Source organism: Panthera leo, chromosome A1 (genome assembly GCF_018350215.1).
Source record: "Panthera leo isolate Ple1 chromosome A1, P.leo_Ple1_pat1.1, whole genome shotgun sequence".
NCBI lineage: Eukaryota > Metazoa > Chordata > Mammalia > Carnivora > Felidae > Panthera > Panthera leo.
Genome location: NC_056679.1, coordinates 198838433 through 198852610, shown reverse-complemented (window position 1 = coordinate 198852610; position 14178 = coordinate 198838433).

Genomic DNA, 14178 nt, shown 5'->3' with positions numbered 1-14178 from the left:
GTTTGGAGTTAGAACAACCTTAGCTCTTTCTGTTTCTGTTAGTTACTTGTTCTATGACTGGGCGAGATACTAAGACTAAAAATACCTGCCTTGTTGGATTGCATGATAAGTAAATATAATGCTTCTTAAACACCTCACACGTGCTAGACCCACAGCTGATGCCACAAGATACTTGGGGTTAATAGTAATGGAAGTACTAAACTAAATACTGTTCCATAGAGCAAAGCAGCTCAATGGAACTTTCAGTCCTTATTTCTTCAGTCATTGCTTCGTTCGTATAAACAAATACTGAGTATTTAGCTTGTGCCAAACACTACCAGGTTCCAGGAATATACCCTGTAACCTGAAACATACTAGAAAACTTCTAACCAGGATATTTGTAATATAGCCCAAGCTGTGTAACACAGTGTCTATGTGATTTGGGTGAATCACTTCAACTTTCTGAGTCATTGTATTAGTCAGCTGTTACTAGGTTATGCTATGGAACAAGCAACCCTAATATCTAAGGAATTTAGGAGAACACTTATTTCTTGCTCATGTTACATAGGCATATGGGTTGGTTACTGTTCTGCTTCACTCTAAAAATCAGAGTGAAGGTGAGCCAGGATATGCTTGGACCCAGCCAAGCCATGCATTGCATTTAATGTTTCTGCTCTGAAGCAAATGCCATATCCACCCACATCCCATTGGCCAATGCAGATCACACGGCCAAACCTATGGGGAATGGTGGGGAGAGGGATGGGGGGGGGGGGAAATAATAATAAGCAAAGAACACAGCTATCAGTTTTCTTACCTAAATTGAACATGCTGGGCTAGATTGCTAGATTTCTCTATTCCTTTCCAATTCTATATTCAGTAATTCTATGATTTCACAGAGGAGAGAAGTATAATTGTTAAGTGCTGTTATCTAATTGAAGAAGCTGAGATAGGCACACTGCCATCCTGCCACACTAAACACAAAATGCTTTGGACAGGGACCTACATTATCTGATAAGCTCAATTAATCTTCTGCAGGAAACCAGAAGAAAAAAAGTAATTTTACTAACTATGCTGCTGAAACTGTTTTCTCATTTTGATTCCTTAGGTCTTTATGAAACTTCACTATACTCCTTGGCATTACTTTTGAGTTTAGAGATCACAGATGTGTCCTAAAAACTGCCTGGGTCCTGGCTTTGTCAAAATAAAATAATATTAAAATTGTAAGGCACTTGGGGGAACATCTTGCCCCTTAAAAAAACCACTCTGTAGTGAATCTTTCAATGAGGTATAAGATTGTTTTTAACAATTGAGTTTCCATAATCAATTGTTTGCACATATAGATTTTAATTTATTGTCAATCTGAGAAAAGGGCTGGGACAAGACAACCGTCCTCGTCTTGGCCACTAGACCTACCAAATTCTGTGTTAGGGACCTTGTGTCAGCCTGCACACATAGATTCTAAATGATCAGATTCCTACAGGCTCATTAATTACTAGCTTCATGTATTGTATACTGAACTAGAAGAAAACATGATTTCCATTATACTGTTACAAATGGTTATAAATACCAAGGACCTATTACATGGCAGGTATTATGGCATGGCTTTACATTTGTGATCTTTACTCTTGCCCTATCTCTGCAAGGCAAGCATTACCCCAAATTTCTCAGTGATGACACCAAGTTTTCTAGAGGTTCAATAACTTGCCTAAATACTTAATAGCAGGGAATATTTCATTTCATTTCATTTCATTTCATTTCATTTCATTTCATTTCATTTTGAGAGAGAGAGAGAGAGAGAGTGCAAGGGAGGGGTGGAAAGAGAGAGAGAGAGAGAGAGAGAGAGCGAGCACCCTAAGCAGGCTCCACACCAGCAACAGCAGCGTGGAGCTCGATGTGGGGCTCAAACTCACAAACTGAAATCATGATCTGAGCCAAAATCAAGAGTAACATGCTTAACCAACTGAGCCACTGGGTGCCCCAACAGGGAATATTTTACACCAATGCCACCATGATGCCAAAGTTCAGTCCATCCTACTGAAAAAAAACCAAAAAAAACAGAAAACTCTTTTACTACCTTTATCTGCCAGGAAGAAGGAAGATAAAGAGCTCTTTCTCATCTTTGTATTTCCAATTGTTATTTTCCTCTCTGGGGGGTGAGATCTATTATACTCTGAAATTTCTATATGCAGGATGTAACAGGATGAACTAACTATTTCTGACTGTAAGGGACATGGGTGCCTTACTCTGTGTGATTGGGATGAAAATTTGATTAAACAGGTTAACTGCAATTACTTTCTCATATACACGAACAGCATGTAAGTAAAAGAACAGCCTATAACTCTCCTTGACATCAGTTTTATTTTGACTCCACTGGGGCTGCCGGCTACAGGCCCAGTGGATAGGAATGAGAGCCCCAGACCCCAGTTCGAAGTGCTGATGTATGCTAATTATATGGTCTTCTTGAGGTGGGAATGAACCAAGGACTCAACAGAAGAAAATAGCTTTTCCTTCTGGCTAATAGATGAGAAGAGTCACCCCATCACTTCAAAGGTACCCATGTTCATCTGCCTACAGTGGGCTGTGGCCATCCATCTGCAATGTCACCGACTCGGCAGCCCATCCAGCCACATCTGGAAAAGTTAAGTGAGTTGCAGAGTTGACATGTGTTGGGAAATGCTTTCAGCACGGCATATTGACAACGGGCTAACACGCCTTTCCTCCCCCTATTTACATCAAACCTAGTATGTTACTTGAAAGTTAAAGCTTCAAGGTTTAGGTAAGTTCATGAAAACATGTACAGACAGATATGTACTACGGCTGATAGTAATTCTTTGAAAAGTAAGATGTGACAGACCCAGAAGAGTTAATAAGATCCACAAAAAGGGTGCCCTGTCCAGGAGAAGCTGGGGTGACCCATGATGGAACCAGCATGTATGTGCACCCTAAGAAAACAGATGTTTTGAAACCCCTACCACACACTGCACAACTGTCTATCTCTTTTGCACAGAGTCTGAAAACCTTCTGAAGAATGGTTTTGTGCCCTGTCTGAAGGACAGCACGGCTACCCTAGAGACGGATCAGCAGCTCTTTGGATTGTCCTGAATGGTTTCAGTTTTCTATGTGTAAATTCCCAATAAGCCCGTCAAATCAAGGGCCATGTCTTAAGATTTTATTTATTTGTTTATTTTTGTGGCTTTGACAACCTTGAGCCCAACCACATGGAAGACACTTCATAGCAAATCCTTCTCGTCCTAATTTGGCCTGAGATAGGACAGCCCAGTACAGGGACAGCAGTAGTAGAATGAAAATCTCGTGGCTGTTCTAATCATTCTCTTCTACAAGCTCCTCAGCTAAGGAGAAGACTCTCCTTAATTCTAAGCCTTCTTAAAAGCCTTCCCTCACCATACATCCATATATGCTTTCTATTGAAGTACTGCTTTTTTGAAAAAGTATCCTTTCTCCAAAGTCCATGGAATCCTCTTCTTGATTAAGCTTCTTGGAGAAATTGAGGAAAGAGGTGTGTGGCTGGTCATAGGGGGCAAAGAAATTCCTTAGTCTTGTGGTAGAAGCTTTGGCCTATAGAGGTATTTCCATGGTGCATTTGGATCTTGTATTGGTCCCCCTTAAATCCCTAGAACCTTGTTCAACCTCTGATTTCCCCAGTTTCTCGTTGCCGCTCTGGGCCTCCTTCAGGAAAGCATCATCTGGAGAATCTTTGCCATGGCCTCCCTCACTGCCACTTGGCATTGGCCAGGCCATTTTCAGAGGTGAAAGGTCAGGTTGGGGGTTGGCAGATTACATCAACTCAAGAGAGGGAGGTGTGGTGAGAAGTCCAGTAAGGCAAGGCCTTCTGCTTTGCACAAATGCACTGTGAGAAGATTCTTTTCAGGAAAGCTCAATATGATCCACTTTAATTTTTTAGACAGCTGTGGGGAAGTACAGCAACCTGATGGGAGCAATGGTTGCATGAAGGCTTGGTCAGGCTCACTTGAGTGGAAGTGGCAGAAGGAGAATTCAAATCTGTATCTCCTAACACAGTTCACCAGGAGCTCTGCAGTGCCCTGTGGGCCCAACGGTCTGTGTGTGATGTCTTAGGGTCACATTGTGTGTTGGAGATGGGTCAGCTCGTGGAGTTTGGAGCAGCTAGCCTTTGTATAATTATTTTTATATTTAGTCTAAGGATAGGATTTTATTTGAAGAAAATGTTTCACAGCGGAAAAAAGTTTGTCTTGTCTACACCATGTTACCTCCAATCTTTTGCTATTTCTGATGGATACTGCTGAGATTTTAATATTTATTCTCCATAAGAAGAGCAGAGTGGTTCTAAGTATGGGCTCTGGGCAGACAGCCTGGGACTACTACTTATTATGTAACCTTGGACAACTTCAAAAACAGAAAACAGCGGTGGCTGGGTGGCTCAGTCGGTTGGGAGTCTGACTCTGACTTGATCTCAGCTCAGGGCCATGAGTTCGAGCCCTGTGTTGGGCTCCAAGCTGGGCATGAAGCCTACTTAAAAACAAACAAAAACCAGAAAACAAAAAAAACAGTACATAATGAAGAAGAAGAACACGTTATGCCACATAGGGCTGAAGAGTGAGAGAACGTATTTAGAGCACATAGTAAATACTCAATAAATATTTGCTACTATTATTGTTGTTATTTGAGGGACCCATGGTGAGGTCTGGCATCAGCTTCTGAACAGAACAACTGGCCTCAGCCTCATAATCCAAAAGCTTTAAATTCTTGGCTGAGATCAGTAAGCTGCTACCTTAAATAATGGTGTTCAGACAGAGGCCCCACGGTAGAATAAAGCCGGTGGTAATTCACCTCTGGAAAGGAGGAAGTTGCCACTTACTCAAGCCAGTGGTGGAGTCAGTGAGGGCCAGCAGCACTGTTCTCTAACCATCAGGCAACTGCCGTCTTTGGATCTGTTGTAGCTGGCTCAGCCAAAAACCCGCATTTCAATTTTCACACTATCTGTAAACGTTGAATTTGAAAGGCTTTCCTATTTAATATCAAACAAGTGAGAAAAAAATCTCATCAGCTCATTAGTACTGTGCCAGACTTGCACAGGGATATGGCGGCGACTGGAACTCAGCTGCGTGGAGACCTCAGCAGGATTTCTCAAATGGCTGAACGGAGAGCAATACATCAGCCTACTGAAATCATGCCATTTGGTTTAAATATTAAAGTTCCTTTGAGGTTAACTAAGTATTAGAACCAGAAGGAAGGCAGGTTTACAATCTGTTAGCCTGGGCTCCACATGTTGTAACTGTCACAAACGTACCTCTCTTTTCGGCAAGAGGGGTCACTTGCAGCCCCATATCTCCTCAACTCCATTTATTGTTCAGAGCTAGACTTTTGGGGCACCTGGGGGGCTCAGTCAGTGGAGTGTCTGACTTCGGCTCAGATCATGATCTCACAGTTCATGAGTTCAAGCCCCACATCGGGCTCTCTGCAGTCAGTATAGAGCCTGCTTAGGATCCTCTGTCCCTCTCTCTCTCTCTCTCTCTCTCTGCCCCTCCCCTGTTCGTGCTCTCTCAAAAATAAACATTAAAAAAAAAAACAAAAACAAGAGAACTGGACTTTCACATTCCCATCCACCTATGCCCAAGGCTGTTCAACCCACAGTCTAGACTGACAGACTGATAGAAATATGATGCAAGTCACAAATGTGAAGCACATATGTCATTTTAATGTTCTAGCGGCCACACTAAAAAACAAAAATAAAATAAAAATAAACCACTGAAATGAATTTTAGTAATATATTTTGTCTAACCCAACTTACCCAAAATATTAATATTTTATGCTACCACTGTAAAAGTTATTAATGAAATATTTGACATTTTTTTCAGTACCAAGTTTTTGAAGTCTGGTGTGAGTTTTATACTTACAACCCACTTCAATCTGGACTAGCCACCTTTCAAGTGCTAAATGGCTCCTGTGTTGGACAGCGCAGGTCTAGACTAATTCTGCACACTGCACTATATCCTAAAGCGGCAGGCTGGCAGTGAAAACACCCAGCAGAGTCTGAGGAAGGTTCTCGGGAGACTAAGAATTGGGAGGACGCTGTGAAACAGAATCTGTCACTGCAGTTCCTTTTGAAGATTGTTTGTAATAACTTCTATAAACATCACTGGTTCTCTCTCCTTTGTTTCACAGTTTGGGGACCCAATTTATCTCTGATGGAGGAGAGTATTATTTTCTCAGCTGCAAATCATGTTAATTAGGCAGCCAATAGATAGGAATGTGGAGTAAACACCCCTAATACCTTTAATGCTTTGATGACTTTTCCAGCCCCATACTGTAGGTACTGTATTGAAGGGGGTAGCAGTCCCTGTCTCTCTGAAGGACAAGCCGCTGCATACTTCAGGGAGGTGGGTCATGGACACATTCTAAGGGGGCGCATCTCAAAGTTCTGGTCTCTTGTCACTTGTTTTTCTGTGGCATTCAGATTATTGCATCATTTGGCCAGAGTAAGTGCAAAGGGGTCTTCGGAGACAAGAGAAGTTTGGGAGGCTCTTGTAGTGCACGGGGCCTTTGGCTAAAGCACAGATTTCCTTCCACGTGGGTCATTGTGCCAGACGCTTTTTCTGCTCTAATACCCCCCCCATCTTTAAGTTCTCGGGGCACTGGGTGCTTAACAGACTCTACTGGACCACGAGAGGGTCTGCCTTTCTATCCTAAAGTGGGAAGGAGAGGATTGTGAAATAGAGAGAAACTTGGAGCGGCAGAATGCTGACCGAATCCTGGGCAGCCAGGTGGTAGGGAAGAATACCTATGTCAGTTGAAGATCTAGGAATTGGTTTTCATAAAACCATAGTACTTTGTACCCACTGGAACATCTTCCTGTGGCCCAAGGGTAGGTGTGATGCAGTTTGACACCCGTTGACTCAGAGCACACTAAAACCTCACTCAAATTTTCTAATGGTTTTCTTCAGCGTCTTCAGTAGGACCCTGGTCCTCTCTCTCAGATCCAGATCCTCGTTCTGCTTGCCATGAGCACCTTTAGAGCTCAACAAGGATGACACAGCCACTTGGTACTCGGGGCCCCAAGACCACAGGGGACCCGTGAGCTTGCATTTCTGGGCATTGCCCGACCACAGCTTCAGGAAGAACACAGCTGATGTAGGTTAAGTTTCTCCTGGAAAAACAAACTTTCTTATTCTAATTCACCTTCACCACTGTTCACCCTCTTCTGCCTGCTCATGCCCACAAACACTTAAAGGCAGATGCTTGGAATATGGGGAGCCTATTAAAATACGGACTCATATTGTTATTCAGTAGCTCTAGGAGCAAAGCCCAGGAATCTGCATGCATACACGTACTCTGGGATATGTTTCTGCCCATCATCTACAGACCACACCCTCGGAAGCCCTGTTGGATGTCTGTTGGAGTAATGCTTTCAATGTCAAGAGTTCATGTCAATCTCCGTGTCTAATTTTTTTCATATACGTTCAAAAGATAGGATGATGATTTGGGGGTTATGTTCTGCCAAAGGAAATGTACCTGTGCATGTTTCCAATCCCCAGTAGACAACCAAATCAACAAAACGATCCTTTTTTTTTTTTTTTTTTCTTTTACAGAAGTTTCAGAGAACACCTTAAAGGGCAGCCAGGCAGCATCAGAGGGCTTGCCGTCCCCCATGGCCTCCTTCCAGGAATTCCTTATGCTTTTTACCACGTGACCCTGTTATCCTGGCCACAGTTACTGGGACTGAAGATGGCTGCCCTATTTGGGGTCGGCCATCCACGTGAGGGCAGTGACCGGCCTCAGAGGAGTGTCCCAGACTAGAGCAGGACAGGCAGAACTCCCTGGAGGAGCTTGCATGTGCCACCCGGGGAGGGAGTCGGTTAACTGCAGGCAGGTGGAGTAGAGCACACACACAGGGACGTTGCGGTAGCATCATCACAAGGCGCAACGCCAGACTGAGCGATCGCAGTCGCTCACAATGTACTGTGTGCGAGCTATGTTACAGTGATTGTAAGAGCTCACATGTATTAAGCATCTGCTACGTGGCGGGCAAGGTACCAAGCCTTTTATTTGCAGTATTTCATTTGATCCTTATAAAGACTTCATGGTTAAATGATATGAACTGTTAATATCCCCATTTTACAGATGCGTAAACTGAGTTTTGGAAAGGATGACAACTTGCCCAAGGCCGACAAATGTCAGTGCTGGAATTCAAGACCAGTTAATCTGTCTCAGAGCCTATATGTATACTGTGGGTAGGGCTAGTTGCACAATTTGCAGGGCCCAGTGCAAAACACAAATATGGGACCTCTTGTTCACAAAGCAGAAAAAAATGCCATTCATATAAAGCCTGTTCCTTTATTGCAAGGGCTTTATGTTGACTGGCCACAATGATTTGGATTTGTTAGCTAATGTCATTTTAAGTCAAGAAAAATTAAAAATTAAAATTATTATAAGGGCACCTGGGTGGCTCAGTTAAGTGTCTGACTCTTGGTTTCGGCTTTGATTTCAATGTTTGTGAGTTCAAGCCCTGAGTCGGGCTCCATGCTGGCAGTGTTGAGCTCGCTTGGGATTCTCTGTCTCTGTCTCTCTGCCCCTCCCCTGCTTGTTTTTATTCTGTCTCTCAAAAAAAAAAAAAAAAAAAAATATATATATATATATATATATGTATATGTATATAAATTGAAAATTTTATAGGGACACCTGGGTGGCTCAGTAGGTTTAGCCTCTGACTTTGGTTCATGTCATGATCTCACAGTTTGTGGGTTCAAGCCCCACGTCGGGCTCTGTGCTGACAGCTCAGAGCCTGGAGCCTGAAGCCTGCTTCAGATTCTGTGTCTCCCCCTCTCTCTGCCCCTCCCCTGCTTGTGCACTCTGTCTCTCTCTTTTAAAAATAAATGAACATTAAAAAAACTTTAAAGGAATGGATTCTTGCCTACCTTATTTGTTGGTGGGGCTATTCACTCAATTACTTGAGTGTGTTCAACGAAGCACTTTCTGGGTGGTTCTCAGACCTTTGGAATTCTTCTAGGGGCAGCAGGAAGGGAGAGGAGCAGCACCCTGCAGGACCTCCACGCACCCACCTGGATCATGGGGATTCACCCTGCCCACCTTTGGAGGCAGTCCAATCCGGTCTTCATTGTTCTGGACCATGGGGCTCTGGAGTGACAGGCAGGTAATAAAGATAAGGGGGCTGGCTTTAAACTTCTCATTTTGACCTTAGCCCCTCAGTTGGCCTTAATTGTTGTTTCCAATAACAAATGTTTTCCTATTTTCTTTCAACTTATCACATTTATTCTCCTATCATGTTACCTGCCACCACCCTAGAGCTCCCCTCTTCCCACCCAGCCCCGTCCCAGGTTACTTTTCGTAAATAACCGTTTTGGGAATATTCATTGGCTCCCCACTGACCACTATGTTTCATCCAAGTTCTTTATCTTGGCATTCAAGGCTCTCCCCAATCTGACCTCAACTTACCTTTCCATTTGTATTTTCATTCTTTCTGGGCAAGAGAGTAGCACATATAATCCTTGCCTCCTTTGTGCCTCAACTATGTCTTTTCTTCCTCCCCTCCTTCCATAATTACTGTCTATACAGTGGACTCATCACAAGTGCATGGTGTTTACTTATAAATCTTTCCTCTCCACAAAAACATATATGGTTGACCCTTGGACCACATGAACTTGAACTGTGAGGGTCCACTGATACATGGATTTTACATGTATGATACTGTACAATACTGTAAATGTATTTTTCTTCTTTATAGTTTGAGAGTGAGCACTTGAGTGAGGGAGGGGCAGAGAGAGAGGAAGAGAGAGAATCTCAAGCAGGCTCCACACTATCAGATGCAGGGCTCTAGATCATGAACGGTGAGGCATGAACTGAGCCAAAATCAAAAGTCAGGTACTTAACCGGCTGAGCCACCCAGGCACCCCTTATGATTTTAATAACATTTTTTTCTCTAGCTTACTTTAAGAATACAGTTTATATTACATATACAAAATTATCGAGCTTTCTCTATTGTAAGGATAGTTTGTAATACATATAACATACAAAATACAATACACGTAACATACAAAAGCTTATGTTATGGGTAAGGCTTCCGGCCAATGCTAGGCTATTAATAGTTACGTTTTTGGGGGACTCAAAAGTTAAACATGAAGTTTCAAAGTTTCGACTGTGAAGTGGTTGGTACCACTAACCTCTGGGTTGTTCAAGGGTCAACTGTGCAATGGATGTTGTGTATCTACCCTGTGGTCAACATCATGTAAGGAGCAAATGGGAAGTGTTTGAGTTAAGCAATTCAGCATACAGAATTAAACATGGTCACTTCTCCAGAAGGTGACTGACCAAAGCTGTTCTCTTTGTTTAAAGTCTAGCTAAGATCAAGTTACCACAAAGGCAAATTAAAATAAGATTTTATTTATTTTTTCTTTAAAAAAATTTTTTTTAACGTTTTATTTTATTTTTGAGACAGAGAGAGACAGAGCATGAAGGGGGGAGGGTCAGAGAGAGGGAGACACAGAATCTGAAACAGGCTCCAGGCTCTGAGCTGTCAGCACAGAGCCCGACGCGGGGCTCAAACTCACGGACCGCGAGATCATGACCTGAGCCGAAGTCGGCCGCTTAACTGACTGAGCCACCCAGGCGCCCCAAGATTTTATTTTCTAATATTAAATCAGGATAAAGTCATTCAATTGCCCAGGTCCACAAGGTACTGGGCTCATAGGAATTGGCCTCTGGTCACTGGTGGGAGTTGTAAATTGGTACAGCTTGGGAGGGCAATTGTTGAACATGTTTTAAAAACCTTAAAAAGCGCTTATGCCTTTTGACCCTGTAATTCCACTTCAAAACCTGTAATTGTATGTATTCATTCTATGGAAATCATCAAGAAGTGTGCATAAATATTCTTCTACGAAGACATTTATTTTCTGCAAGTTTATTTTTATTATTTGAGAGACAGAGAGGCAGAGAGAGAAACCCAAGTGGGCTCCATGCTGTCAGCACGGAGCCTGACATGGAGCTTGATCTCACGAACTGTGAGATCATGCAAGACCCGAGCGGATATCAAGAGTTGGATGCTTAACCAACTGAGCCACCCAGGCACCCCTATGGAGACATTTAAAACAGAAATCCAAATAAACAACAGGGAATGAGTTAGATAAGTGCTGGGAAGCCATTAAAAATATTTTAGGAAGATATCCAATGACATGGAAGAATGCTCCTAATATATTAGTAATAACAAAAGCATGTCCTAAACCAGTATGCATAGTATGACCCCAGTTTTGTAACATTACATATGAAAAGAGATGAAAAGGACAGACATCACAATTAATGTGATTCTTTTGGGGATTAGTTATTTTCTATTTTCTCCTTTAAATAATCTTTGCATTTTCCATGATGAATGTGTATCACTTTTACAATCATTTGTGACAAAGCTCATCTTTATGCACTCCCAGCCTTACGAAAAAAATGTGTTAGGCTTGAAACCCACGTCTCCTACTTGAAGTTGTTAGCCAGTCAGCAATATTCATGAAATATCCTGTATTAAGTGCTGTAAAGATTTAAAAAGGCAACAGAAGACACAGCACTGCCTTTGTGTGATTTTTAAGCTAATGATGACACAGAAAGTACTAGAAAGAATGAGCGACTTCTTTAGAAATAAACATAAAATTAAATAACAAGTATGTAGTCTTGAGTGATTTATCAGGTTATATTTTTAATTGGTTTTTAACTTTCTCTGTACATGTAGCTCAATGCCTTGCACATAATCGACATTTAATGTTTGTTGAGTGAATATATAAATGAATGACCAGTTGAATGACAAAAGACAGAGACTATGGAGGTCTCTGTAAACACAGAGATTACCTGGTCTAGAAGGGCTCCATGACCAGGTGAGGACAGGCTTCCCAGTTGCTGTTGTAGCCATTCTGTAACTTCACTGGTTATAAAATCTCACCACTTGTACCTTTTGACCTGCCTGAGCTCTTGCAGAGTTTCCTACCTGAGAAATGCAGAAGGAGAGTTGCTTTCAACATGACTGGAATCACAGTTGTCACTCTTAGTTCCAGGTTTCCTGTGTGTCAAGCGTCAGAAGCACCTTACATGCATGATTTTTTTCTAACCTTCTCGATAACCCTTTGAAGTGGGTATATTGTCTCCACTGCGGACGAGAAACCGAAACACAACTAAATGATCTGTCCAGTGTCATGTGACTAGCAAAGAGTGCAAACTCTAAACCAGTTCTGGTTGCTCCCAAACTGTGGAATCACTCATTGTGCTACAAACTTCCCGCTTGGAATTAGGACAGAAATTTTCTGTGGTGAGGAATATGCCAGACTGATACTCACTCTTCTCTTACTTCTTCTTGGTATGGCCTTTAATTTTAGCTATTCTGGTGAGTATGTAGTGCTACCTGGTGATAGCGCCTATTTTTTTTTTTTATTTTTTATCTATTTATTTTGAGAGAGTACTAGCAGGAGGGGCAGAGAGAGAGAGAGAGAGAGAGAGAGAGAGAGAGAGACTCCCAAGCAGGCTCCACCCTCAGCTTGGAGCCAGACTCGGGACTCCATCTCATCACTGTGAGATCACGTCCTGAGCTCAAATCAAGAGTCAGATGTTTAACCGACTGAGCCACCCAGGCACCCCTGGCATCTATTTATATCAACCTATTAATAAAGTTATTGGCCGGTTGGATATCTTCCTTTGTGAAGTGCCTTCCATTAAGTTGATTGCTTTTTTCTTTTTACCGATTTGAGCAGCTCTGAATCTACTCTGGCAACAGACTTGGTTTGATATTACGGTGTCTCCTATTCTGTGGCTTCCCCCCCCCCCCACCCCCTTCACTTTCTTTTTTCCTTCTTTCTCTCTGTCAGAAACTTTTTCTTGGAGAAAATGCAGTTATACATTCAGAGGCAGACAACAAGTTATTGTGAACGTCATCATCACTGGCTTCGAAAGTTGTCACACACAGCCAGTCTTGTTTCATCTATACAAGTTCTTCTGTTCTCTACCTAATTATTTTGAAATAAGTCTCAAGCAGCCTAATATTTCACCCATAAACACCTTTGTGTCACCAATGGATAAGGGCTCCTTTCATACAAAATATACAACCACAATTCCATTATCACACCAAGGATTAGAGTATCCTAGTAATCAAGGATTACTTAATTCATAAAATATTCAGTAAGTGCTTAAATGCTTCCACTTATCCCAAATTTCACTCTTTTCATTTTGGTAGTTTGAATCAGACTCCAGATAAGGTCCATACTCTGCAATGGTTTGACAGAGCTCTTAAGCCTTTTTTTTTTTAAAGTAGGCTCCATACCCATAGTGGGGCTTGAATTCACAACCCTGATATGAAGAGTCACCTGCTGTACCGACTGAACCAGGCAGATGCTCTGTAGGGCTCTTAAGAGGTTGTTAATCTATAGGCTTCCTTGTCCCATTTCTTCTTTCCTTCCTGCCATTTAAGAAACCAACTCATTTATCCAGTCAAGATTCCAATAATCTGGATTAAAATTTTTTTTTTTTACATTTTATATTTGAGAGTGAGCGAGCGAATAGGGGAGGGGCAGAGACAGAGACAGAATCCGAAGCAGGCTCCAAGCTCCGAGCTGTCAGCACAGAGCCCAATGTGGGCCTGAACCCCACGAGCAGTGAGATCATGACCTGAGCTGAAGTCAGACACTTAAGCAACTGAGCCACCCAGGTGACCCACAACAATCTGGATTTTAATTACTGCAACTCTGCATGTTGTTTAACATACATCTCTGTTCCTGTGTTTTCTGCAAATTAGTACTTAGATCTAGAGGCTTGATCAGACTCAGGTTCAATTTTTTTTTTTTTTTTTTTTTGTTTGGCAAGAGCACCTTGTAGGTGATTGTATACTTTAGTCAGGAAGCATATAATGCCTGGTTGTTTCCTTCTTTGGGATGTTAGTAGATGCTGATGATCATTGTCCAGATCCACGATTTCATTAGGGGAAGAACTGCAAAGTATAAATTAAACCACACAGTTAATCTCTGGTATTATGTGACTTGATTGGATCCTGCTAGTTCACCTAAAAATTTGGGATGATTTGAAATTAACAAACAGAGTGGAAGGAATAGGGTTTGTTTCAGTTTATCTTGTGATCCTACCTGGAACCCAGGCCACTAAGCTGTAGGGGGATGGATGTGTTGCAGTTCTCTGAAGGCAAATCTATGGTGGGGCTCAGGGCTGGTG